Source organism: Schistocerca gregaria, chromosome 7, assembly GCF_023897955.1.
Source record: "Schistocerca gregaria isolate iqSchGreg1 chromosome 7, iqSchGreg1.2, whole genome shotgun sequence".
In the NCBI taxonomy this organism is placed as follows: domain Eukaryota; kingdom Metazoa; phylum Arthropoda; class Insecta; order Orthoptera; family Acrididae; genus Schistocerca; species Schistocerca gregaria.
In genome coordinates, this window is record NC_064926.1 from 64,856,201 (window position 1) to 64,884,079 (window position 27,879).

Genomic DNA, 27,879 nt, shown 5'->3' on the forward strand with positions numbered 1-27,879 from the left:
ATATATATATTTTTCATAAAATTGTGAACTGTTGGTCCGGTCATTGGCATATCTGTTCGCTGTATTCAGATTTGTGTCTGTGTCGTGTCGTGACGTCCGTTTGCAAAAGCGACGCTGAAGAAAGGGACCTCCACACGTACGTACCTCCTCTTTGTTCTACGCAAGTAGGCCTACCACATGTTATGACTCTTGCGTTCCGTTCTGTAAGTTTTGACTCTTCAACTCCTTTGTTGTGACACAGTTGACACTCGTTTATTTGTTGTTTTCATTTCTGTGAGAGTTCTATATGGCATCTCACCTTCTGTCACTATTCATCACACTTACTTGCGACGGTTATATATTATTACCAGACAGTTCTTATTGTATACCCACTGTACAGTAAGAAAATTGCCAAAACTACGGTGGAAGGACAGACAAGTCAACGACAGGACGAAATGTTCATAATTTTGTGAAAAGAAAGAGGCACAAGGGAGATCTGAACACAGATGTTTCGCTTTGCCGTCCAGAGCAGTGACCACACAAACACAACGCGGTGATTGTTGGAATTCTCTTGGTGTTGCACATCTTGAGCTTAGGCCGTTCACTTTTGTATTTCGTTTTTATTTTCACAGTTCAGTACACCTTCTTCCTGCTTTCATGCTTTATCTGTGATCAGTTTTACATAGGCTGATCACTGGGACATTTTATTGCTAAATCTGAAGGGGGTACAATAGGGAGCTTCTCCCGTCAGCACAATCTCGTATTATAAAGCCTTAGTTTGTACACTTTATTATGTGTAGTATGATGTACGTTTGACTGCAGCTTCTTTGATGCTGTGTGCTCGTTTCAGAAGCAGAATACAAATAGATGACATCGTATTCCGTAGGGGTGTGAATATTCGTTCGCTGTCATTCTAAACAGTATTCCACAGACTAAGGATAACACACTATCTACAGTACAGACATCACCCTTCAGCTGCCTGTAAGAAATCCAAACAAATTGGAAAGGAACAGGAAACAAGCATGTGGCAAAACATGGCAATCACTTGATTATATTTTAATGACAGCAACTGAAACATGGCAGAACTTTGGCACTACACACTATAATTGCATCTTAAGCAGCTTTCTCCTTCTTAGTTGCATTAAGTTACTGCTACCGGTACTTCTTTGCAGTCTGGAACATAAAATAACAACAAATTATATACTGTCAGTGCTATCATTTTGATAAATTTGACACACGAACTTAAACTCTTGCATTATTTTAATCACGTTCCATGTGTTCCATCGAGAAGAGCCTATGGGATATGGAAAGAACTCAAAAGTGTACAATTTACTGAAGAACAGTACAACAGAATGAAACAAAACTATGAAATATTGTAACTCAAACGTAGAAGAATTAACTATATTGCAATCAAATGAGGAACTGTGAACAATAAGGGCCTAAAGCACAGCGTCATAGATTTTGAGATTGTAGCATGGATGTATGCCTCTGCCATATGAAAATCTTATGATAAACCTGCCCCAAGCACGTCTGTAGTCCCACACTGAATGTATGAAAATTTACATTCTCTCACCAATATCTCGGATATTCATTTCCATATGTGCCCAAAGCACAAAGCATAATCTTGTAAATCTGCTCTGTTCAATAGTTGTCTAGTGTTGAAATATAATTTAGTGTCTACATCACGTACGCGGTAGTAATGCCTCATAGTCGTAGGTGTACCGGCAGTTTTATTTGAACATGAATCCACAGAATGCGCTTAATGAAAATGACAACGAGTCGCGTTAAGCGCTGGAATAGGTTATAATTGTATGTCTTTTGCATTTAGTACCTATTCTTCATGTTCTGATTCTAGTTTCACATTATTTGCAAACTTTACAAGTGTCAAAAGACGTTATTATCACTAGCCTATATATATGAACATGTTGTGGATTAACGTCAATAATAAATGTAATCTTAAGTATTAATTAATATTTCCTAACACAAAGTTAGTACATTATTTAATCATAGGAAGTATATTATGTTGAGGCTTGGTTAAAAAAATATAATTCAGACCTATGTGACATGTTGTTTTCCTACAAATTTGATTTTCTCAAATATATATTTTTCTCCAAACTTCTTTACTGTATTTTGGATTCTTATAGTACTCGGTGCCTCAGATCATTGTAATATTGTTTAAGGAATTATCCAAAGATCGTTTAAAAACCACCATCGGATCCTACATTTTTTCTATGAGCACTATTCTACAGCTTCAATATATTTCTTTAAAGGAATCATTGTATTCACTTTTTTTTAAAAAAATGCACTAACCCTGAGTGTTCTAGTTAAACATTTTCATCCAAACACACATTTCGCATGAGAAAGAGAAGTTGAGAAATAAAACATTGTTTAATTTACTCATGAAATCCGTTGTACTTCTCACAAAATATTTAACGTGTTCTATCATACTGTTAAAAATATAACTCTACTCTGACATCTACCTGAATTTTAATGCTGTGAAAATTTATATGACAATTATTAATCCCAGACTTTGAAAACAGAATATTACAAGGATATTAAAGACTGTTCATTCAAAATAGTTGCCAACATACCAGGCTATGGTCAGAGGTTTCTGTCAGATGATCTACAGTCAACAGGGGATATAATTGTTACAGAAGGGTTTTGTATTGGAAAATAAAATTCAAAAAAGGCTATTAAGCGTCCCTCTTGCTGCCATCCCTGCCAGTCAATAAGAAAAAACAGATTTGGTCACTCGTTTATAAGTTGAAACATGCATAATGAAGAAATTTCTTTGTGGTAAAATATTTACTGTATGTTGTAAAAATGATACAAGTGATTCAACAAAAAATGTTTCACAAATTAGAAACATTACAACCCAGAACTAACTTGGATTACAAAACTGTATGCTATCTCTTATTTCAGTATGATTATCTCCAATTTCAATTTGTTAAGTAGCTAACAAGTGATTTTAAACGTGGTTGAATGGAATAAAACAGTAACCTGTATATACATAGCGATTTTCCAGTGCATATGGAAATGTAGCTTGCTGAATGTACGGTTCATTTTTAAACGAAAATTCCTCATCCATTTCTACTTAGCCAACTGTGTACCCAGTCACCAGCAAAACCACTGTCCTCCCCAACCTTGATTCCTTACAGAATCGAAATGCCGTCTATGAAACCTCTTCAAGCGTCTGATTTCTTTAGAAATGAGTGAATCTGTTAAATATTTGACGTTAACCCATTAAGTACCAGTGTCCCATTTTGAGGACAGAGCACATATTTATTTGTAAATACACAATAAATCATTAATTTGCAACTATTACTGTTCTACGTCATTTGTTGATGCTTTTTATAACAAATGTTGGCTTAGAGGAAATTAAAAGTAATATATCCTACCATTAATTGATTACTGAATACTAAGGCACATTTTTCGTTATTACAGGTATTTACTTCATCGACAATTTAGTAATATTTGAAATATGTGGCAAATATCTTTTTGTGATTATTTATAGATAACAATGTGTCTTTTAAACTACTTGCATTGTTAGCTCAACTGGTGTTACATTTATTGTTCTCCATTGCTATAAAATTTGGTGTACTCGAAATAGGACACTGGGACTTGGTGTTATTATTTCAGTTATTATGTTATGTGGATATGTGTCCGGAAACGCTTACTTTCCATGTTCGAGCTCATTTTATTACTTCTCTTCAAATCACATTAATCATGGAATGGAAACACACTGCAACAGAAAGTACCAGCGTGACTTCAAACACTTTGTTACTGGAAATGTTCAAAATGTCCTCCGTTAGGGAGGATACATGCATCCACCCTCCGTCGCATGGAATCCCTGATGTGCTCATGCAGCCCTGAAGAATGGCGTATTGTATCACAACCGTCCACAATACGAGCACGAAGAGGCTCTACATTTGGTACCGGGGTCGCGTAGACAAGAGCTTTCAAATGCCCCCATAAATGAAAGTCAAGAGGGTTGAGGTCAGGAGAGCGTGGAGGCCATGGGATTGGTCCGCCTCTACCAATCCATCGGTCACCGAATCTGTTGTTGAGAAGCGTACGAACACTTCGACTGAAATGTGCAGGAGCTCCATCGTGCATGAACCACATCTTGTGTCGAACTTGTAAAGGCGCTTGTTCTAGCAGCACAGGTAGAGTATCCCGTATGAAATCACGGTAACGTGCTCCATTTAGCGTAGGTGGAATAAACTAAAATGAGCTCTAACATGGAAATTAAGCGTTTCCGGACACATGTCCACATAACACCTTTTCTTTATTTGTGTGTGAGGAATGTTTCCTGAAAGTTTGGCCGTACCTTTTTGTAACACCCTGTATATAAAAGTATATTTATGAATATGTTACCCATTAGTAAATAATACAGTTCCAGATGGACAGAGGTATTTACACATTCCCTTTTCTGTAGTTTGTGCTAATGAATTATTCTTTCATTTCACTTTATTTTATTTCATTTCATTTTATATAGATTATAATGGTCTTCAGACGAGATAGATACTCACTAACGAAGAAGTAGAAGAAATAATAAACAGTGACACATTCTATAATGCGGTGTCAGATGATCAGGACCATACTGATATCACCGTATGTCCTCATGAAGTAGACTGTATGATGGACGAAAAAGAAGGTCCAGGCGATGTTACTGGAACCGTGGAACTCTCAGATGTGCGAGGGGCTATTGAATTACATTTTGTTGCATCAGAGAATAACGAAGAAACTGTATGCAAAACTTCACTGCCAAGTACATCCCATGTTTCCAGGAATAAATCGAAGAAGAGACGTCTTACTGATGAGAAAAGCAATTGGAAAAAGACACCTCCAGTTTATACAAAGCTGTCTCAAACTAGTGAGCATGACATCTGCACAAAGAGAGAGGAATTGATGGAACAACTTTCTTCCTTGACTTCGAAGGAGATGTTTGAAGAACTGATGAACGAAAACATATACGACGGTAATTAGAGGGAAACATGGTACTGGGTCCTATTTACACGTATGCTGGAAATGGCCCTCGTAAATGCCTGGCTCTTCCACAGACTAGTACATGGGAAAAATGCACTGGATTTACTGGATTTCAGACGTGCTGTTACAGTTACATACCGAAAACTGGACACTGGAAGACCGAATATTGGACGTCCAATGGAATACCCATCAAGTCAGTTGAGAGTGATACTAGACTTCAGGTTTTGATGGAATTGGTCATATGATTGACAAAAGAAGCACGCAAAGAAGATATGTAAGAGCTAAATGTAACGGGAAACCAAAAACATATTGTGTTAAATGCCGTGTAACACTGTGTGTGAAATGTTTTGTACCATTTCACAAGAAATAAATAGTCAAGACTTGAATACAGTTTAGTATGCTATTCGATACTGTTAGATACCAGCGTCCTATTTTAGGACGGCCATTATATCAGCATGTATCAAAAATATTCTTTGGCTATTTTCGTACTTTTTGTGGTTCATACACTACGTACATTATAATTAAGGAATAAAAAATTCAATTTAAAAAAAATTGATTTGGGACTTTATGGGTTAAGCATGTAAAACTATTATAATTGAAAAAGCTAAACTGTGATAATGTTGGTTTCATTCTTTTTGGTGTATTTGCATGCAAACAAATGAAACATTTCAATTCTAATGACACTCATGTTCATGTTATTAATTCGGTAATTCGGGAAGTCATACGAGAATCACCTTCCTAAACTTTCTCCTTTCGTTATTCTGTGGGGGAGCCTGCGAGATAAAGTTAGTGAAAGTGCTCTCATACTGGGTTAGTATAACGATGCATGTCAGTTGGCCTCCAGATGTTTTAACAGATCCTAACTTTAATACTTGATTTATTGTGTTAAATCTTTAACGTAAGACCATAGATGTTAATGAGTACACTATGAAAGAATTTTAAAAATTAAAATCTGGTCAATAATTATAACAAATACTGAGAAACTAATTTTTGTTGCCCCTGAAAGATGTTAGACAGGCAACTTTCAACTGACACTGCGTGACTGGTTGACCACTTAGGTTTTTAGTATAGATGGTAGTCAACTTTTCAAAAGTTTTCAGCAGTATTTTTAAGGTGTTTGATTTAGTGTACTCTTCGAATAGTCACCTTATATCTGTTTCTAGGGAATTTCACTGTAATCTAGATGTGACCATCAACAGTCGTTGTAGAAGGGCTATGATGATAAGGCCGGTTGGTAAATTTATCTCAGACGAATTCAGTGGGTAACGTATAGTGCAAATGAGCAGGTCAGTAGACCATAGGTACTCTGGAGAAGGCACACTTTAGCATGCTGTAAAGTCAGTGATTTGTGTTGTCGTGAGGTGACATGTCGGTTCGTAACTGCATCTTACATTTTCCGTTTCAGTGCTTTCTGTTAACATTTTTGATCTACAGGGTGTTAAAAAACGATACTGACAGACTTCGAGGGCTTGTGAGAGTGTCATGAGGAACAAACTGAGGATAGGAACCTGTATCCAGAAACGTCGTCCAACGATGGTGCAGAGTGTTGACGTTACAGACGCTGACGCCTGCCTGCTAGGCCACCCCTTCTGCAGCAAATGTGACTTTTACTCTGACGAACGTAGGCAGAACATCTGGCAATTCTGTTTGTTATTCAGCGATCGCGACTGATTTTCACGATCGCCATTGGAGAATACGATGCTACCTGCTGTGTAGACAAGTCTTTTCTCCTGTGAATACACTGCTCTTTTGTCTCAGTGGAATATGATTTTGGAGATAGATCTCCATCCGCATTTTATTTTTCTCCTCTGTAACGAAAAACATCACAAATTTTAGAGCATTCCAGGAGACAAATAAACTACACTTGGAAACTTGTGACCAAAACCATAATCCACCGAGACAACGAAGAATCGAATTGTAGGAGACAATGCCTGTCTACGCAGCAGCTAGTTCCATCTTTTCCACTGATGATCGTGGCAATCAGTTGCGATAACTGACCAACAAACAAAATTGCGAGGCGTTCCATCTACGGTCCGCCGGTGTACAAAGTCATATATACTACCAAAGTGGTGGCCTAGATACATGCGGCGGCACCTATAACTTGACGCTCTGTAGCATAGTTGGATGACGTTTCTGGATGTGGGTTCTCATCCTCAGTTTGTTCCTAACAACACATTCTACAAGCCCTTGAAGTTTGTCACTATCGCTTTGGAACAGCCATATTCTGATTCGTTAAGCAGTGGTATTTAAGTGTCGCGTGTGTGACGCACTGATCAGTAAACTCGTACATCTTGTGTTTAGCTCTTTGTGTGGCAGACATGTGGTGACAACATATGGTGGATGAGGGTTGTCTCAGTAGCTGCTCGGTTGTGTGGAAACTTCTATAATGACACACAACCTTCCTGCTCCAATCTGTAGATTTTTACGAGTCAGAATCCATTTGCTTTCGTGACTAGTTTATCTACCTAAACACCACTTGACGCTGAGGCAGTCAACGGAGTTACTTGATTGTGTAAGGGATTCTTATGTGTTGCATTCGAACAGCTCTGATGAGTTACGGAACATAGTGTATGAGTACGAAATGAGGCACGTGGGAATCAATCTCATCTGCATGGCTTCATAGTAACATGCCTGTGATGGTGCTGTGAGATATTTATTATCGTTCAAAATTTAACCTTCTCTGAAAATTTTGGTGGTAGTGCTGCGACGATAAAATGTGATTTAATGGCGCTCATGCTTTACTTGGACCCAACTCTTCACAATACCACATTTTAACGAATGAAACGTTTCAGTAGAGCCAGCATCAACCCCGAAAGCAACATCGTTTTTTCCTCATACCACACGTAAATGAGCAGATGTGTTTGCAAGAGGCATTCGTGGGTGGCTATGGTAACATTTCAGGAGTAAAACCGCAATTTTGCTTTTCAGTGTCGTCTCACTTGATTTATGTGTTGTACCGCTGATTTTGTATTGCAAGTTGGAAAATTAGAGTGATGTTACAATAGTCATACGTTTTACTGAGTGATCATTTCCCTTGATATGAGTCAGTACAAATCAGTGCGAAACTAGGTGTTTTGTCAGGGGCCACCATCAAACTGACAAACATTGTGCGTGTATCATTTCTATAGTTGTCAGTGAACGCATTATTTTTAAGAAGTTGTTCTTAAATTGTAGCAGCAAGTACAATTATTGAGTATACTAATCAGATCTTTTCAATTTCATATCGCTTAAGCTTTCCCACACTAACACATATATCAAGAAAAACACCAACACCAACAATAACAGTAGACGTATAGTAATCATGTCGATACCGTCATTTTGCTCGCAGTTCCAAGCAGTCAACATGCATGGGTTTGAGAAGGTTTTGACTTCGCTGCCTCCCTTGCAGACAGCCTTCACAGGACTTAAAATTGTTGCACAGATCTGTGGACAGGCCGCATCACAGCACGCCCGACCCACTAGTAGCACTGCAAAACAAAAATGCAGAAATAGTAGCAGACAGTCCAACATTTCATTTTCCAAACATAGATCTTGATCGTCTAATAAATAAAGGCCATTTTTTACAGCTTTCAATATGTATTCAGGATGTTAGGAGTATACACATATTTCTATAGACGACTGAGGACAATGTATTAAACAACATTACATCCGTATTTGCTCCATTTGCAAACTAATAAATACGGCTGTCATGACTAGTATGTTTCTAGGACAGCTAATATCTCCCAAGTACATGTGGCACAAGCAGGTGATTAATGTTTATTTTCTCCGAGGTAGCAGGTCGGGGATTGAAGTGTGACACATAATTACAAAATCTATAGTCTATATTTCCAGGGGTCATCCACTTCACAGTGAAGTTCCGATTGTGCAGTAAACATTATGTGGTAAATTACTTGTAATTGATGCAGAGAAAAAACAACTAACACACTACAGTGAGTACATATTAAGGTACCGATTATCACAGAATCTGTGCTAATACCATATATATATGAGGTGGGAGGCCATGAGTATAGCATCATCCTTTTAGAACACATTATTACCAAGATCGCAAATTTTGTTACATTGACAACCAGTTCCAGGTACCTCAATGACCATCTTCTGTTCCATAGCCCTCAAACTTGGAACATATTAGATACTGTGCGGAAACAGACCTGTTTCCGTCACCAGCACAACTTCTACTGGTCCCCATGTCACGCAAGTTGGCGTGTTATATTACTCATGATTATTACCTCAGGAAGTGTCAGATCATCATACACATGTGATTTTGCGCAGTTTCTACGCACTGTGTGAGAGTGCTCAGTAGTCTGTACAATATCTAAATGTCTAATATATTGCAAGTACTCGGATTACGGGTCTTAAGAAGGAAACTGAGTTGGCTGAAACTGGTTACCTCTTTGATAAAGTATTCGAAATGGATACTAGACGCTCATACCTCAAAATTTTTGTTTCTTCTGCAAGTGTGCTATGTTTCGAGCAATTGTGATAGACTGTAGAGAGCCCAGCTCCTTAAACACATATCTACAAGATAATTGTGTGTGAGCATCACATATTATTCTTACAGCACACTTTTACACAATGAGGATTTTCTTTCTTGAAAATGAGTTACCCCCAGAACATTAATCCATATGACATCATTGAATGAAAATAGGCAAAACAGTCAACTTACTGATTTGTCTCTCGCGAAGATTTGCAAATTTTTCTGAGCGCAAATATGGCTGAAGTAAGCTGTTTTAGAAGTTTGAAGATGTGCTTCGACCAGTTTAATTTCTCATCAGTATGGGCGATATGTTGATTATGTTGTGTCTTTTTAAAACTGAGAGTGAGACCGTACACAGAAAACAAGTCAATGATTCTTTTAGGAAAAGATATACCAGGTGATCAAAAAGTCAGTGTAAATTTGAAAACTTAATAAACCTCGGAATAATGTAGATAGAGAGGTAAAAATTGACAGACATCCTTGGAATGACATGGGGCTTTATTGGAACCAAAAAAAAAGTTTGCAAAATGTCCGACAGATGGCGCTGGACAGCAAAACGTCAGTGACTACGCATGACAATATTGTATAAAAGGAGCTGTAATGAGAGAGAGAATCCAACCCTCTCCACCCAGGTCGATAGCCACCCCTTCACCTACCGCCACCCTGACGATGTAACCCATGCCGGCTCCTTTCTCCAGCAGACCTTGTCTGAGGCCGTGGCGGCCCACGTCCCTACTGTCGCCATCCACCCCCACCGTCCTACCTTATCCCCACAGGCCGTCCTCCTCCTCCGTGAATCCCGCCGTCTCTACCGTGCCTTCCTCCACACGCGTGACTCGGACACATTACGACGCCACCGGCAACTCCAGCGACACATTCGTAATTTGCTCGCGGCCGAGAAACGCCGGGACTGGCGACTGACATGCACCCGTTTGACTGCCACCCTACCTATCAACTCGTTCAAGTTTTGGTCAGCCTTCCGTCGCCTTACCGGAACTAAACCCTCCCCCTACTATCCTCTCCTCCATGATGATCACCCGTTCCCTGACACCCTTAGTAAGGCCAGTCACTTTGCCTCCTACCTCTCCGATGTATTTTCCATCCCCAATGATCCCCAGTTCGATTACTCCCTCTTCCCCGATGTCCGCGATCGAACTGACACCTCTGTCCCTCCCCTAGCGCCTGGTTTCCAGCACTTGGACAACATTGCACACACAGAACTCAATGCCCCTATCACTACACAGGATCTCATTGCTACACTCCGCACCAAATGCAACACCGCTCCTGGTCACGATTGTGTCACCTACCGACACCTTCGTGAAGCTCCTGTCTCTTTCCTCTCCACCCTGGCCAGGCTCTACAATGTAATCCCGTCCACCGGTTACTACCCCGACCTGTGGAAAACCTCACGTATCCTGATGTTCCTTAAACCTGGTAAACCGCCATCCGCCGTCTCCTCCTACCGTCCCATCAGCCTTACCTCGGTCTTCAGCAAGGTCCTGGAATCTATCCTCACCCGCCGCATCCACCAGCATCCCCGCCAGCACCGTCTCCTTTCCATCACCCAGTGTGGCTTTCGGCCTTCCTTCTCTTCCGACGACCTTCTCATTCACCTCACTCATCTCCTTTCTGAACAGCTTAATTCTCGTCGCTCTGCAATCTTCCTCTCCCTGGACCTCGAACGTGCTTATGACCGCGTATGGCATTCTGGTCTGCTCTTCAAGCTCCAAACCATCGCCCTTCCCATTAATTACGTCCGTTTGATCGGCTCCTTTCTCTCCCGCCGTCCTTCCTACGTCACCATCCATAACTCAGATTCCTACACCTTTTTTCCCTCTGCCGGTGAGCCCCAAGGCTCCGTCCTCTCCCCCCTTCTATACCTTTTGTATACGGCGGACATGCCGCCGCCGTCACCCCCCGTCCACCTTCTCCAGTTTGCCGATGACACCGCCTTCCTTGCCCTTGCCCCCACCCTGCAGCGCTCCCAACACCTTCTCCAATCTCATCTTGACCGGTTCACCAATTGGAGCAACCAGTGGTTGCTCAAGGTCAATCCCTACAAAACCCAGGCGATCATTGTAGGCAATACCACCCCTTCCTTCCGCCTCCTTGATTTCTATCTCACCATCTATGGCCGTCCTATCGCCCTCACTCCCACCCTCAAGTACCTTGGCGTCACCCTCGACCGTCACCACTCCTGGACCCCCCATCTCCGGACACTCCAAGCCAAGGCACACTCCCGACTCCGCCTCCTCAAGCTCCTTTCGGGCCGTACGTGGGGTCTGGATCCCTCCACCCTCCTCCACACCTATAAATCCCTCATCCGCCCTATCCTCTGCTACGCCCATCCAGCCTGGATCTACGCCCCCCTTCCTTTTATCAATCCCTTCAAATCCATTAACGTCATGCTCTCCGCCTCGCCTATCGCATCCGTCTCCCCTCCCCCACGGGGATCCTGTACGATCTCATTCCTTTCCCCCACCTCCTCCTTTTCCTTGAAAGAATACGGATCCTGTACACCTCCCGCAAACTCGATCCTCCTCACCCCTTGTCTCGCCCATCCTCTCCCAACCCAGCCCGCTGCCGCGCCTGTATTCTCACGTCCCACCCGGTCTCCATCTCTCCACCCTCCTTACCCTCTCCCAAGGTGGCTTCCGGCAGCTCCCCCTCCCTGATGATGTCCTCCTCCCCTCCATCTACCCCTCCTATCAACTTTGATCCTCCCTCCCTCTTCTTCTGTCTGTTCCTTTAGGCACCCTCCCTCTCTCCTCCCTTTCTCCCCACCCCTCCCCCGGGCTTCCCCTCCCCTGTCCCTCTCCCTCTCCTCCCATCTCCTCAGCCATTGGCATCTTTGTTCTCCCCTCCCCACCCTTTCCCCCCTCACCTTTCTTCCCCTCTTGGCAGGTCCCCGGACTCGCACACGCTACGTGGACTTTCGCGCGCCGGAGATCATCGCCATGTGTGTCTCGTGTGTGTGTGACGTCGTTTTGTGTTTTTAGTGTCCGCCGTCACGCTTCTACGTTCACTTGTGCCATCGGATTCGTCAGTGTTCTGTGTGCCATGTCGACGTGATTTCGGTGTCGTTATCGTCGAGTGTGAACGGCTCCGTGTTTTTTTTTTTCTTGTATATCTGTGACCACTATTTTTTAGCCCGTCACTATGTTCATTCTGTTCCTCCAACCTGTGTTCTGTCATTGTCAACACTATGGCTGAAGAGCGGGGTAGCATGCCGCTGCCAGCCTACCTGTTTGTATAGGTATTAAAATAACAATAAAGGAAAAAGAAAACAAGAGAGAATCCATTCATTCTCCGGCGGTCTTTCATAGGGTTACCGCCCTTCGATTGTTTAGTCCACGCACTAATTGCAACGCTACGGTTTCAGGTGCGAGCCAGCCAGCCAGCCAGCCAGCCAGCCAGCCAGCCAGCAGCAGCAGCAGGAGCAGTAGTAGCAGCGGTCCCGACCAGCATCGCGGTCCAGCCTGTAGCAGCCAGCCACCCCTCCGGCAGCAGCGGTCCGGCCAGCCAGCCAGCCAGTCAGCCCCGACCTCCAGCAGCAGCAGCAGCCCCGGCCCTGTCCGCGGCAGCGTCGCCAGCTGCGGCATTCCTGCCAGTCGGCGTCAGCTTCAGCTTCCGCGCCAGCAGTGTGGGACTCTGGTCGTCGTCCATCTTCGTCTTCGTCCGTCTTCATCTTCGTCCGTCCCCAGTTTTCTTCTTCTTCTTCTTCTTCTTCTTCTTCTTCTTCTTCTTCCCCTTTCCATTTTGTCCTGTGTACTTTTCTATATCCTTGTCATCATGTCAGCTCCCACCACCACTACGACCACTACCACCACAGCCATAGTCTACACGTTCCCCTCTGCCGCCACCACCACCATTACATGGTGTGCCCAGTCACACTCCCCTCTTTCCATCCCTCCTCTTCTCACTCTCCCTTCGCCTTCGCTCTTTGTCGCCCCCACTCCAGCTTCTTCCTCCCACTCCTCTCCCTGTGATCCTTTCCCCCCACTCCCTCAGCCTGTTACTGCAGCAGCTAGGGTGGTGGCCCGTCGGGCCACTGCCCACGACCAACTCTCCCCATCGCCTTCGCCGTCACCGCCACCGCCGTCGCCTTCACTGTCACCATCTCTGGCGCCGTCTGCTGCGTCCACGCCGTTCCTGCCACCTCCCTATAGCTCCTATCCCTCATGTCACCACCCACCCTTCTACCGCCTTTAAACACCCTAGTGGCACCGCCACCTCCTCTGCTCCCAAAAAGGCCCCGCCCCGTCCTCCTTCCCCCTCCCAGGATGCCATGGATGTCACCCCACCTGCCCCTGCTCCCTCCGCTTTCTCCTCCTCCTCCCCTTCTTTATACAAATACCTCCTCTCCCGTCCGGATCCTTCCCTTCTCGAGGCCCGGATTCTCTCCCTCCTCCTCCGTCAACACGTCCCTGGTGCCCTCGTCTCTCTCCTCACTCCCAGACGGGATTCCGTTCTCATCTCCTCCCCCAGCCCTACCCTCCATACTGACATCCTCTCCCGCCTCCCCATCACCCGTTTTGGCCCCAACGCTTCCCTCACCCCTGCTCCTTCTCCATACCCCAACCGGCAACCCCAACCCCCGCGTCGCCCGCCGACCCTCACTGCTGTGATCTCTCGGCTCAGTCTGACGATCACGGAGGAGGAGGTGTTGGCGGAGCTCAAGGCGCATCCCACACTGGAGGTACGGGCGGTCCGCCGCATTTTCAACTGGTCCGGCCCCACCCGCCTTATGCGGGTTTTCTCCAAGGACGCCCCCTCCATTGACCGTCTATTGAAGGAGGGTGCCCTCCTCTTCCACCAGCGCTATAAGGTCGACCCCTCCCGTTATCCTCCTCAATCCCTGCGCTGCCAGAGGTGTCTGCAATATAACGCACACCCAACAGCTGAGTGCCGCGACCCCCCCACGTGCCCGCATTGTAAACAAACGCACTTCCTCTGGCAGTGCCCTAACCTACAATCCCCTCCCTCCTGCAATATCTGCAATCTCCCCCATCCAACCTACTCCCAAAAGTGTAAAGCCCGACCCCCTCCGACCACTCCTGAATTCACTGTACCTGTCCGTCCTCTGGATGCTCCCACCCCTCCTGGCAATTCCCTTCGTCCCCCCTCCTCCCCCACCTCTGAGAACATCATCAGGTTCCTCACCATTGTCTTACAAAACGTCCACCCTTTCCAGCGCCCTCGCACCCTTCAACAGGTCTCTCTCGCCGCCTGTTCCATTTTCCACTTGAAAATGTATGCCACCTACTCCAACAACCAGGCCCATTTGACCTTCTCCCGTCTTGACACCCTTGTCTAAATCCCTGTCATGGCGCGACAGCACCGTATCCTTTTCAACAACATCCGCTCCCTTCCCGCCAACAAGAACCTCTTCCTGCACCCCCTTGCCACCCACTGCGTGGATGCCTTCCTCCTCAATGAAACTTTCCTCCAACCCCACCACACCATCCACACGTCGACCTACCTCCTTCACCGCTCCGATAATCCCCTCCCGATTGCATGTGGCGGAGTTGCCATTGGTCACCACCGCCAGATCCCAGTACGGCTCCAACCTCTCCTTCCTGACCCCACCGAAAACCTGATCCTTAGTCTCTTCTTCCCTGGCCTTACTGTCACCTGCACCACCATCTATGTCCGCCCTAACGTCCCTATTCCCTTCGACTTCCTCTCCCACATTGACCGTACCTTCTCCTCCTACGTGATCGCCGCCGACCTCAACATCCATAGTCGTTCCGCCACCCAGTTACGGCGGTGGCATCGGTTCCTCTCCTCCCTTCAAGGGGACCTCATCCCCATCCCCATCCCGAATCCGACTCCACTCCCGATGTTATCCTTCCCTCCCCTAACCTCCTTGGCCGCATAACGGTGGATGTCCTGGAACCTATTGGTAGCGACCATCTCCCTGTCCTCCTCACCGTTTCCGACGGTCTACTCCCCCGCCCCAACCCTCGTAATGACTCCCCCCCAAAGTATATCCATGATTATTCCCATGCCAACTGGAATGCCTACCGGGATACCCTCTCAGGTCGATAGCCACCCCTTCACCTACCGCCACCCTGACGATGTAACCCATGCCGCCTACTTTCTCCAGCAGACCTTGTCTGAGGCCGTGGAGGCCCACATCCCTACTGTCGCCATCCACCCCCACCGTCCTACCTTACCCCCACAGGCTGTCCTCCTCCTCCGTGAATCCCGTCGTCTCTACGGTGCCTTCCTCCATATGCGTGACTCGGACACATTACGACGCCACCGGCAACTCCAGCGACACATTCGTAATTTGCTCGCGGCCGAGAAACGCCGGGACTGGCGACAGACATGCACCCGTTTGAGTGCCACCCTACCTATCAACTCGTCCAAGTTTTGGTCAGCCTTCCTTCGCCTTACTGGAACTAAACCCTCCGCCTACTATCCTCTCCTCCATGATGATCACCCGTTCCCTGACACCCTTAGTAAGGCCAATCACTTTGCCTCCTACCTCTCCGATGTATTTTCCATCCCCAATGATCCCCAGTTCGATTACTCCCTCTTCCCCGATGTCCGCGATCGAACTGACACCTCTGTCCCTCCCCTAGCGCCTGGTTTCCAGTACTTGGACAACATTGCACACACAGAACTCAATGCCCCTATCACTACACGGGATCTCACTGCCACACTCCGCACCAAACGCAACACCGCTCCTGGTCACGATCGTGTCACCTACCGTCACCTTCGTGAAGCTCCTGTCTCTTTCCTCTCCACCCTGGCCAGGCTCTACAATGTAGTCTTGTCCACCAGTTACTACCCCGACCTGTGAAAAACCTCACGTATCCTGATGCTCCTTAAACCTGGTAAACCTACCGTCCCATCAGTCTTACCTAGATCTTCAGCAAGGTCCTCGAATCTATCCTCACCCGCCGCATCCACTAGCATCTCCGCCAGCACCGCCTTCTTCCCATCACCCAGTGTAACTTTCGGCCATCCTTCTTTTCCGATGACCTTCTCCTTCACCTCACTCATCTCCTTTCTGAACAGCTTAATTCCCATCACTCTGCAATCTTCCTCTCCCTGGACCTCGAACGTGGTTATGACCACGTATGGCATTCCGGTCTCCTCTTCGAGCTCCAAACCTTCGCCCATCGCCGCCGTCACCCCCCGTGCACCTTCTCCAGTTTGCCGATGACACCGCCTTCCTTGCCCTTGCCCCCAACCTGCAGCGCTCCCAACACCTTCTCCAATCCCATCTCGACCGGTTCACCGCTTCATGCAACCAGTGGTTCCTCAAGGTCAATCCCTGCAAAACCCAGGCGATCATTGTAGGCAAAACCACCCCTTCCTTCCACCTCCTTGATTTCTGTATCACTGTCTAAGGCCGTCCTATCGCCCTCACCCCCTCCCTCAAGTACCTTGACGTCACCCTCGACCGTCGACTCTCCTGGACCCCACATCTCCGGACAATCCAAGCCAAGGCACGCTCCCGTCTCCATCTCCTCAAGCTCCTTTCCGGTCGTATGTGGGGTCTAGACCCCTCCACCATACTCCACACCTATAAATCCCTCATCCGCCCTATCCTTTGTTACGCCCATCGGGCCTGAATCTCTGCCCCCACTACCTTTTACAAATCCCTCCAAATCCTTGAACGCCATGCTCTCCGCCTCACCTATCGCATCCGTCTCCCCTCCCCCACGCGGATCCTGTATGATCTCATTCCATTCCCCCACCTTCTCCTTTTCCTTGAGAGGCTAAGCATCCAGTACACATCACGCAAACTCGACCCTCCTCACCCACTTGTCTCGCCCATCCTCTCCCGCCCCTGCCCACTGCCGCGCCTGTTTTCCTACGTCCCACCCTGTCTCCATCTCTCTACCCTCCTTACCCTCTCCCAAGGTGTCTTCCGCCAGCTCCCCATCCCTGATGATGTCCTCCTTCCCTCCATATACCCCTCCTACCAACTTTGATCCTCCTTCCCTCTTCCTGTCTCTGTTCCTTTGGGCTTCCTCCCTCCCTCATCCCTTTCTCCCCACTCCTCTCCCGGGCTTCCCCTCCCCTGTCCCTCTACTCCTCCTCCCATGTCCTCAGCCATTGGCGGCTTTGTTCTCCCCTCTCCACCCCCTACCCCCACTCCCGCCCCTCTTCCCCACTTAGCAGATCCCTGGACTCGCACACGTTACGCGGAATTTCGCGCACCGGATATCATCGCCATCAGTGTCTCGTGTGTGTCGTCGTGTTTAGTGTTCAGTGTTCACCGTCGCACTCCATCGTTCACCTGTGCCATCGCCGTCTTCCGTGTTTGTGCGTCGTGTCACCAGTTTTAAGTGTGGACTATCGTCAGGTGTGAACGGCTCCGTGTTTGCCTTTCTGTGTCAACTGTTTTCTTGCCCACCGTTCTGTAACCTATGTGTAATCTTTCTGTCTTTTCTCATCTTGTATCCTCTGGCTGAAGAGCAGCATAGAACGCTGCTGACAGCCTGCCTGTTGTACAGGTTTTTAAATTACAATAAAGAAAAAAAAAAAAAGAGAGAGAGAGTATCAGATGCGCCAACAGTCGCAGCATGTTGACGTTACCTGAAAAGGCGCTTTTAGTGAAGCTGTATTATCAGAATGAGGAATGTGCTAGTTCAGCGTTACGATTCTATCGCCATAGGAAGGGGATTCGAACGGGTAAAGGTCCGTTGACAAATGCAGCCGTGGCGAGAATGATTTTGAAGTTCGAAGCCACGGGTTGTTTAGACGATAGACCTCGTAGTGGCCGACCGAGCACAAGGGGTAATGCTGCTGAGACAGTTCAGGAAGAAAGGGACACTGTAGCAGGTTCGTCTATGCACGGCGAAGTCAGCGCTCGTGCAGTCGCACGTCGCACCGACATTCCATACACTACTGTTTGGTTGGCACTTAGGAGTACCCTCTGATGCTATCCGTACACAATCCATCGGCATCATGAAAAACTGTTACCTGGCGATTTAGTGAAGCGAAGAGCATTTGCGGTGTGGGCGTTCCAAAAGATGGTGGAAGATTACGATTGGTTGAGTAACGTGTTGTGGACTGGCGAAGCTCATTTCACGCTCCGAGGGTCTGTCAACCCCACAACTGCAGAATTCGGGCTACCGAAAATCCTAGAACTGTCGTGGAAACTCCATTGCACGATGAGTTAGTCACGGTATCGGTTGGATTTACCACATATACCGTAATCGGAACTTTTTCCTTCGAGGAAGTGCGTTTTGTAACTGCTACCATGGCGGGTGAGAGGTACTCCGATATGTTACAGAATCGCATCATCCCCAGCCTGGCTGATAAACACATGCTCGAACGTACGAGTTTATGCAGGATGGCGCTCCACCCCATATTGCTAGACGCGTGAAAGATCTCCTGCGAGCGTCGTTTGGTGATGATCGTGTGCTCAGCCGCCACTTTCGTCATGCTTGGCCTCCCAGGTCCTCAGACCTCAGTCCGTGCGATTATTGGCTATGGGGTTACCTGAAGTCGCAAGTGTATCGTGATCGAGCGACATCTGTAGGGATGCTGAAAGACAACATCCGACGCCTATGCCGCACCATAACTCCGGACATGCTCTACAGTGCTGTTCACAACATTATTCCTCGACTACGGCTATTGTTGAGGAATGATGGTGGACATATTGAGCATTTCCTGTAAAGAACATCATCTTTGCTTTGTCTTACTTTGTTATGCTAATTATTGCATGTCATTCCAAGCATGTGTGTCAATTTGTACCTCTCTATCTACATTATTCCGTGGTTTATTCAGTTTTCAAATTTATAGTGACTTTTTGATCACCCTGTACTTGTATATATACGTATTACGACCCTGGACTATATTGGTAGAATCACTAAGTACAACATTCTGCATTCTTTTTGGTTACATATGAGATATTCATTGGTTGGCTATACTATCAGTCCCATAAAATGTCAGTTTATCTAGGAGAATACTGTGATTCACACAATAAAATGACTTAGAGAGGCTGCAGAAAGTACCAATCGGCTCTGCTTGTAAAATCTGGTGAGTGAATGATAAATAGCTTTCTCAATTGAGCAACCTTTCTTGGACACAAACTGGGATTTGCTAAGGAAACTACTGTTGCTAAGGTGAGATACTATTCTAGAATCTGGAATCTGCTTCTCAAAGATTTTGGAAAAGATGTCAGCAGTGTGACAGGTCGGTAGTTATTGATATCCCTGTCATCACCTTTCTTAAAGAGGGGCTTAACAATGGTATATTTCCGTCTTTCTGGAAAGATGCCTTGAGTCAGTGATGCATTACATATTTCAGATAAGGCTGGCCTTATTACATGGAAACAAATTTTTAGTTCTTCTATTGGAAACACCATCAAAACCAGGTGGGCTTACATTTTTGAGAGAATATATAATTTTCTTAATTAGAGAAAGACAATTTGGTGGTATATTCATATGACTGAACTCTATGAAAGTTAAATTTTCAACATACAGCTGTAATTTTACCCTTTATTGGTCTCCATGCTTTCTACTATATTTAAGAAATGATTATTAAAAGCATTTGCCACCTGTGACTCACCATTTATAGCCCTTCCATTTAATTCAGTAGTAATGATGTCCTAGTCTGTGGCTGGTTGTCCTGTCTCCCACTTCAGTACATTCCACATAGCCTTATGTCTGTTGTCAGAACTGATTTTTAATAACCTTTCTTGGTAAGTTTTAGTAGTATTTGTAGTGTGCAACTACTGCGGAGCCTCTAATCTTCCCAAAAGATACATTTTCCTTATCCTTTCACGTGATACTTTAAGGCCTCCAGTGATCCATGGTTTTTTACATGGCTGTTTGGTGTCATTTCTGCCTAGCTTATGCAGAAAGCTATTATCAATATGTTGTGATTTGGTTCATTAAAAGTTACATTCCATGTCGTCTCCGGTAAACCATTCTTAAAAACATTTGTCCTTGAGTCATTAATCATTCTGATTTCCGTACTTTCAACATTGCAGCACAGTCAGCAATCATGATAATCTAATATATAAGAAACTATTAGCCTCGATTTCGATAATGAAACCAACCATTGAGGAGTATCCACAGAGTAAGGCGCTTTATTATTTATGCTAACCAACTCTGAATCGCGATCAGACAGAAGCATTTGTTAAAAGGTAAACAGTAATTACCTTGCTTTGAGCTTCAATCAAAGAAAACTTTATAGAGTCGTAATGTCTTTATCCAGCCGTATTGGAAACCTGGTTACTGAGACCAAATTGTAGGAACCAAACAAGGCTCCCAGATTATTTTTCCTAGGAGAATCCTTTAGAAAACCTACATTGAAGTCACCACATACTATCAACTGCTGGCTATTGTTGACAGGTAGTACAGTAAGAAATAAAGTTTCCTCATATAGTTCTAAATTTCCCAGTGGGGATCTAGACAGAGTTTCAATTAAATGTGATCCATTTTTCGGCATTAATTTAAAAGCACACACTTCTATTTGCTAATAACTACAAAATTTACCTCTCTCAGTGTTTCTGAACTTGTGACCTGTCTTAATGTATCTAACAACTACTCTTTTTCACATGTTATTTCTACATGGTTATGAGCTGCAATACTGTAATCTTTTATGTGTAACTTATCTAACCCTGTGGCTGTGTGGTGCTCAGACGGGCTCAGGATGTGTATCTTTTCACAGCTCCCTAAAGTTTTAAAACACACAAAAACTCTTCTACATTATTGCTAATGTTTCGGTGAAATAAGCTAACCTTACTTTTCTGTGCATTATTAACCATTTTGTGAGGTTCTTCTGTTATTTTCAGTTCTTTCAAAATAGTGTGCCTGAAGCATGATTGTAACCTAAAAAGGTACCCTCTAACAGCATTAAACACAGGGATCTTGTATGTATGATGTTGGACCCCATATAGTATCTACAAGAAGCTCAGTCAACCTGTCTTTCTTCATCCTACTTAAGTGTAGGCCGTGTCTCGTATGCGAGTATTCCCATCTTCGAATTGAAGCAACCGGCACTGCACTCACGAGAGATTTCGTTTTGTCAACAGCAGCGTGCACAACTCAGTGCTCACACTGCACACAGTAATGTTTGCCCAGGGCTGGCCATGGTGGAAGACCTCCATAGAACTCACATTTGCGTGTGTAGTTGCTACTCAAACTTCATCCAGGTCACAGCCAATGCTTTAATTACGGTTCTTAGCCAGGATGTTCCCTGCTCCACCGGCTATAATAACCTGATTGTCTTTGCCAAAACCTTTACACAAATTCCCTTTGTTTTCTGTCATCTGGATAAGGCCAGAACTTGGCTTCACAATAGCTGTGGCCCGGTACCCTATCCCTGATTTGTCCTGTACCATCTGGCCTACACCCCTTCCCAGGCTACTGCCTAGCAACAGGACTCTTTTCATCCTCCTCTCTTTTACTACCGACTCACGTTGAGTTTCTTTGGTAGAAGTCTGCTGCATCCTAATGTGAATTACAGCTGGATAAGTTTCTTCCCCCCCTGCTTCAGGTGAGAATTCAAATTTATTCGATACTGTTACCTGAAATATAGATGAAGAATGTAGATGAAGTTGAAGATGTGTTCTCCTTTCGCTCATTACTTGTTACCATTACTCAGTTCCCAAGATCTTTTTCCCCCTTCAACCTATCTAGTTCAAATCTCGCGTAATGTAATTTAGCCTGAAGGGTACAAATACTTGCCTCCTACTCAGCGATTCTCGTGGCTTTTTTGCAAAACCTACGTGAGAGACTCGTTGAGTCCCTGTTCAGCTCCCCACTAGACACCCTAGCGAAATTTCAACCCACGTTTTCCATTTACCGCTTCCTCTTTGACTATCCTAAGGCAACATCCAAACTTACCACTTATTTCAACGAAGATTACACGCTTAAAAATAGAATTAGACCACGTAACATACTTTGCACTACACGAATTTTCGTTACTTATGAATAGCAAAGATTAGGCCTACAGGTTAGAGTTCAGGTGTATGATACAACGTGAAAAGTTATTTATTCCCGCTTACAACAATAACGTAGCACTCACTCACAGTATCCGCTAAATTAGCTTAATCACAATGGAATGTAACTTTAATATACGCAAACTGAAGGTAAATAATCGACTGATGAGAAAAATTATAAATAAAAAATTAAATTATTAATTTAAAAGATTAATATTCACGCTACTGTCTAGAAATATGAACTGAACAGTGAATGGACACAGTCAAATTAAGCGGTTTGTAAGAAAAACGGGACAATTTAGCGGGATTCTCTTAGTTAATTGTGCCAAAACGTAAACAAATATACGATTAGAACCCGACCTTACGACCTTTTCGCGTTTTCCGGACTAATATTTAAAGGGAAGGGATACCTTTAATACACATTGAAAGAGTATTTACACTGAAGAGCCAAAGAAACTGGTACACCTGTAGGGCCCCTGCGAGCACGCAGAAGTACCGCAACACAACGTAGCATTGACTTGACTAAGTCTGAAGTAGTGCTGGAGGGAACTGACACCGTGAATCCTGCAGAGCTGTCCATAAATCCGTAAGAGTAAGAGGGGGCAGAGACCTCTTCTGAACAGCACGTTGCAAGGCCTCCCAGATATGCTCAATAATGTTCATGTCTGGGGAGGTTGGTGTCCATAGGAAATGTTTAAACTCAGAAGAGTGTTCCTGGAGCCACTCTCTAGAAATTCTGGACGTGTGGGGTGCCGCATTGTCCTGCTGGAATTGAACAAGTCCTTCGGAATGCACGATGGACTTGAATGGATGCAGGTAGACAGGATGCTGACGTACGTGTCACCTGTCAGAGTCGTATCTAGATGCATTAGGGATCCCATATCACTCAACTGCACACACCCCACACCATTACAGAACCTCCACCACCTGGAACGGTCCCCAGCTAACATGCAGGGTCCATGGATTTATGACGTTGTCTCCATCCTCGTCCACGTCCATCCGCTAGATTCAATTTGAAACTATACTCGTCCGACCAGACAACATGTTTCCGGTCATCAACAGTCTGATGTCGAAGAGTGAGAAACGTGTGTGAAATCTTATGGGACTTAACTGCTAAGGTCATCAGTCCCTAAGCTTACACACTACTTAACCTAAATTGTCCTAAGGACAAAGACACGCACTCATGCCCGAGGGAGGACTCGAGCCTCCGCCAGGACCAGCCGCACAGTCCATGACTGCAGCGCCCTAGACCCCGCGGCTAATCCCGCGCGGCTCAGTCTGATGTCGGTGTTGACGGGCCAAGGCGAGGCTAAAGCTTTGTGTCTTGCAGTCATCAAAGGTATACGAGTGGGCCTTCGGCTCCGAAAGCCCATATCAATGATGTTTCGTTGAATGGTTCGCACACTGACTGATGCCCCAGCATTGAAATCTGCAGCAAATTTCAGAAGCGTTGCACCTCCGTAACGTTGAACGATTCTCTTCAGTCGTCGTTGGTTCCATTCTTGCATGATTTTTTCCGGTAGCGCCGATGTCGGAGATCTGATGTTTTACCGGATTCCTGATGTACACGGTACACTTGTAGAATGGGCGTACGGGAAAATCCCCACTTCATGGCTACCTCGAAGATGCTGTGCCCCATCACTCGTGCGCCGATTATAACACCACGTTCAAACTCACTTAAATCTTGACAACCTGCCATTGTAGGAACAGTAACTGATCTAACAACTGTGCCAGACACTTATTGTCTTATATAGGCGTTGCCGACGGCAGCGCCGTATTCTGCCTATTTACATATTTGAATACGCATGCCTATACCAGTTTCTTTGGGTGCTTCAGTGTAACAAGTAATTTGTACTAAACTAACTTTTATTACAATCTAAATAACTTATCTTTACGAGAGCGAAAAAACTCGGATGCCTCGGCTGGCTCAGAGAAGAGGGCACGAAGCACTGCCTGAAGAGGAGAGATGTCCCAGAGATGGAGGAAATTCAACCAAAGAAGAAATGTAATGACGTCTGCGGTGAAAGTGAGGGTATTCCTGGGACACATCAACAACTGAAGGACGCGTATACAGTTTCCTCTTGAACATTACAGATCTCCAGACCTACAGACAAATAGTTCACAATTACAGTGAGCGTGACTCGTACCTGAGGTATCTGAGAAGAATAAACCGAAAATCGAGCAATACATGTTAGTCTGCTACGGGAGTGCAACAGGCAGACAGTAGTGAGAGCTGACGATAGTAATTTCTTCCAGGAACAGACATTCCCTATAATACTGAGAGAAGAAAGGGTGTGACACAGATTTAATGGAGAAGGAAATGAGGTGCAGCCACACCAGTAACTCAGGTAATCGCCTCACAAAAAACTTCATAAGAAAAACAAAGCACATCGTGGCTAGATGGGACGTTTGTGGGCCCAATAGAGGAACAGAGGATAAGCAACACGAAGAATGCGTTGTGTAAGGAGTTTGGGAGACACGGCGCTTCTAGCAAGCGGCGAGCCTCCAACTGATTGCAGGTTTTGTCGCTTGACAACTGTGAGAATGGCAACAGCACATCTGCGTATGGCTAACTGTTACCAGGATTTCACCTTCTGTGTACTGGAGACGTACACAGTCTGTTGGGTAGGCCCAAGTATGAGTAATAACAACGAAACATGGGAAGCCTATTGCTCGTTTGGAATTAACAGGATTACTATATCTTCTGTTTTCGGTACCTACTGAATGAAGTTCATTTTTAAATTTTACATTGTATTTATTAATTTTGTATTAATTGCTTATTAAGTTCAGGAGTACATTTCAAGTTGCAGCAGAGAAACTGTTCTTGATGATATGACATTAAAGCAGGCAATAAAAATACATATTGTTTGTTAAAATACAATGACATGTTTAGAAATGTACCAGTAAAACTCCGATTATTTGAAGAATAGAGTGGCCAAGTATTAAAGAGCTTCAACCGTCTGACTACCGGCACTTTACAAATGAGTTAATATGTTAAATATTTGCCTTTAAGCAAATAAGGGAGAAAAAGTTTAGGAAAGGTTTGACATTAGGGTAATTTGTTTTACATTTTACGCAAAACCTAGTTTTTCACACATATCCTTAACTATGTGTCGTACAATGCAGGTGAATTAAATAATATATGTTGATACTTTGTGCAAAACGCGTTGCGAATAGGGTTAGTAGTAAAGAAGTAATAAACTAAAACAATATGCTTTATGCTCGAGTTCAACTCTATGAACAGCGAAAATGCAGTAAGCGATAACTTTTTTCTTTCATCATTTTGTGGCGGTGTCAGCGAGAAAATGTTTCGTAAAGGTCTGATATTATGTGTATAGTTTCTTGAAAATCTCTAGGTGCTTTCAAATACTGGATGAATGAAGACCTTACATTTGGACGCCGTCTGATACTCTGCTTCAAGGCAAATACAGTTTCTAATTGCAGTACGGGTATTATTGTGCTACATTTATAATGTCATACCTCTTAAAAAGTAGGTTGTGACAGCATTTTAATTTTTTAAGTTCGGTCAATAATTACTCAACTTACTATTTTTGTTTTCCCTGGACTGCAGGTACTGGGTTCTGAATCCCGGTATAACGTTTTAGTAACACAAATTTCTGCAGTTGCATTAAGGGTGGGCACTATTCAGAGCTACTTGATGACTAGTGGAACAAAGTACACAGGCATATACATAACATAACCAGAAGGAGGAGGGGGAACTGTAGAAAACGTTACACATTAATGCAGCATCGTTGAATTGCATGTAACGCCAACTGGTCAAATAATTCTAAATGTGAAAGGAGCTCACACGGAATGAGTTAAGTATATTTTTATTTTCCATGTTATGGACTCATATGAATAGCTACGTCATCCATAGAACATCCTTTATTCAATATTGTGTTACTGTTGATATAGAGTTTTACCTCTGTTAGGATACATTCCTTGTGAATGGTAACTGCGTTAAAACACCATATGACACAACGTGCTGATATTTTTGGAAATATGGAAACTAAAATGTCCGAAGTCTGTATGAACACCCACATCTACACGTTTATCAAACAGCCATGAGTAGTTTGCATCTTCATTTGAGCATTCATTTCCATAATGCCGTATATCGAGATAGTTTGCACTCGGAAAACTGGATGTATCTATGTAGTTGTGAAGAGACTGCTTACAAGTACTAAAACTTTACGTGGTGGTTTGGCGACAGTGAAATAAAAGAGAAGTTCTGAGCTAGTGGTAGAAAAATACGAGAAATGGGCTACACTTACAAAATCAAATGTAATGCCCAGAGACTGAATCCAACCAACAAGTTACATGCAAAATAGTAAATAAATTTTCTAATGAAACTAAGAATAACCTTTTTACTTACAGTAAAATAGTGACATCAAAGTAGAAGTAACGTCTCGAATTTGCCAAGTACCTAAGACATGTCATGAGCTGAAATGAAATGATCGTATGGCATTGTTGAACCAGGAGGCCCCATGCGGGGAAGTTCGGCCGTCGTATTGCAAGTCCTTATTAGTTGACGCCACTTCGGCGACTTGCGAGTCAATGGTGATGAAATGATGATGAACATATAACACCCAGTCATCACGGGGCAGAGAAAATCCCTGACCCCGCCGGGAATCGAACCCGGGACCCCGTGCGCCGGAATCGAGAACGCTTCCACAAGACCACGAGCTGCGGACATGTCATGAGGTAATGCAATATAAGAACTCACCGAGGGCAGCAATAACGAAACACCTCATGTTTGTATGTTTGTAGAGGTCAGCTGGCTCTGTAGGCATGCCGCTCTGTCTGTTGCGTTATATAAGGAGTGCCATTAGTGTCGACATCTGTTTCCAGATTCCCTAACTGCCGCCTGTGACCTTGAATTAGTCGACAGTGGGACACATGCAGCCATCTTACACATATCTAACCGCAGACATGGTGCAAATTGTACTGCCACTGTAGTTTCTGGACCTTCAACCTTTCATATACATGGTCGACGTGAACCGTAATCATTATCATATTAGGCAAAAGCAGCTTTCTAGCATTCTAATTTCTGGGAAGCGACAACGTAAATATCCTCTGGGAATATCAGGACATCATTCCTAACGATCTGTTCTTCTTGATGGTGAAAGTCAGGAAGTGAGATACGTCTATTTTTGAGCTAGCTAAATCTCTTTCATACTCTGGCACTACAGTCTCAGATACTTTTTCAGCACAGTTTAACAAGCGCACAGCGAAGTGTGTCTGGCCATAATCCTGTACTCAATTACAGGCGTTTCCACAATGTTGTACAGTTTTCGCCACAAATTAAATACAATGGAATCAGAGAATACAGATGTTTCTGTGAAGTTGCGAAGGGCATGTTTCTCAGTCAAATGTCCCTCTCTCCAAAGTGTCAAGAGAGGTGTTAATCCAAAGAGAAACTAATAGTCACATGCAGAGAAATTGAAATGGTCGCTATGTATTCTCGAAGTACTTTTTTACAATAAGGTAGTGAGAGGCTGTAATCATTCATCCAATATTT

General features: G+C 44.6%; 1 long non-coding RNA gene across 1 annotated transcript; it reads right to left on the reverse strand.

Moving 5' to 3' along the window:
• Window positions 1-1,004: 1,004 nt before the first annotated feature.
• On the reverse strand, window positions 1,005-27,119 carry LOC126282109 (uncharacterized). Its single transcript, XR_007551329.1, has 3 exons — window positions 27,085-27,119; window positions 8,280-8,435; window positions 1,005-1,152 (listed from the first exon to the last, which is right to left on the reverse strand). It is a non-coding gene; the product is annotated as an uncharacterized LOC126282109 (long non-coding RNA).
• Window positions 27,120-27,879: the final 760 nt, after the last annotated feature.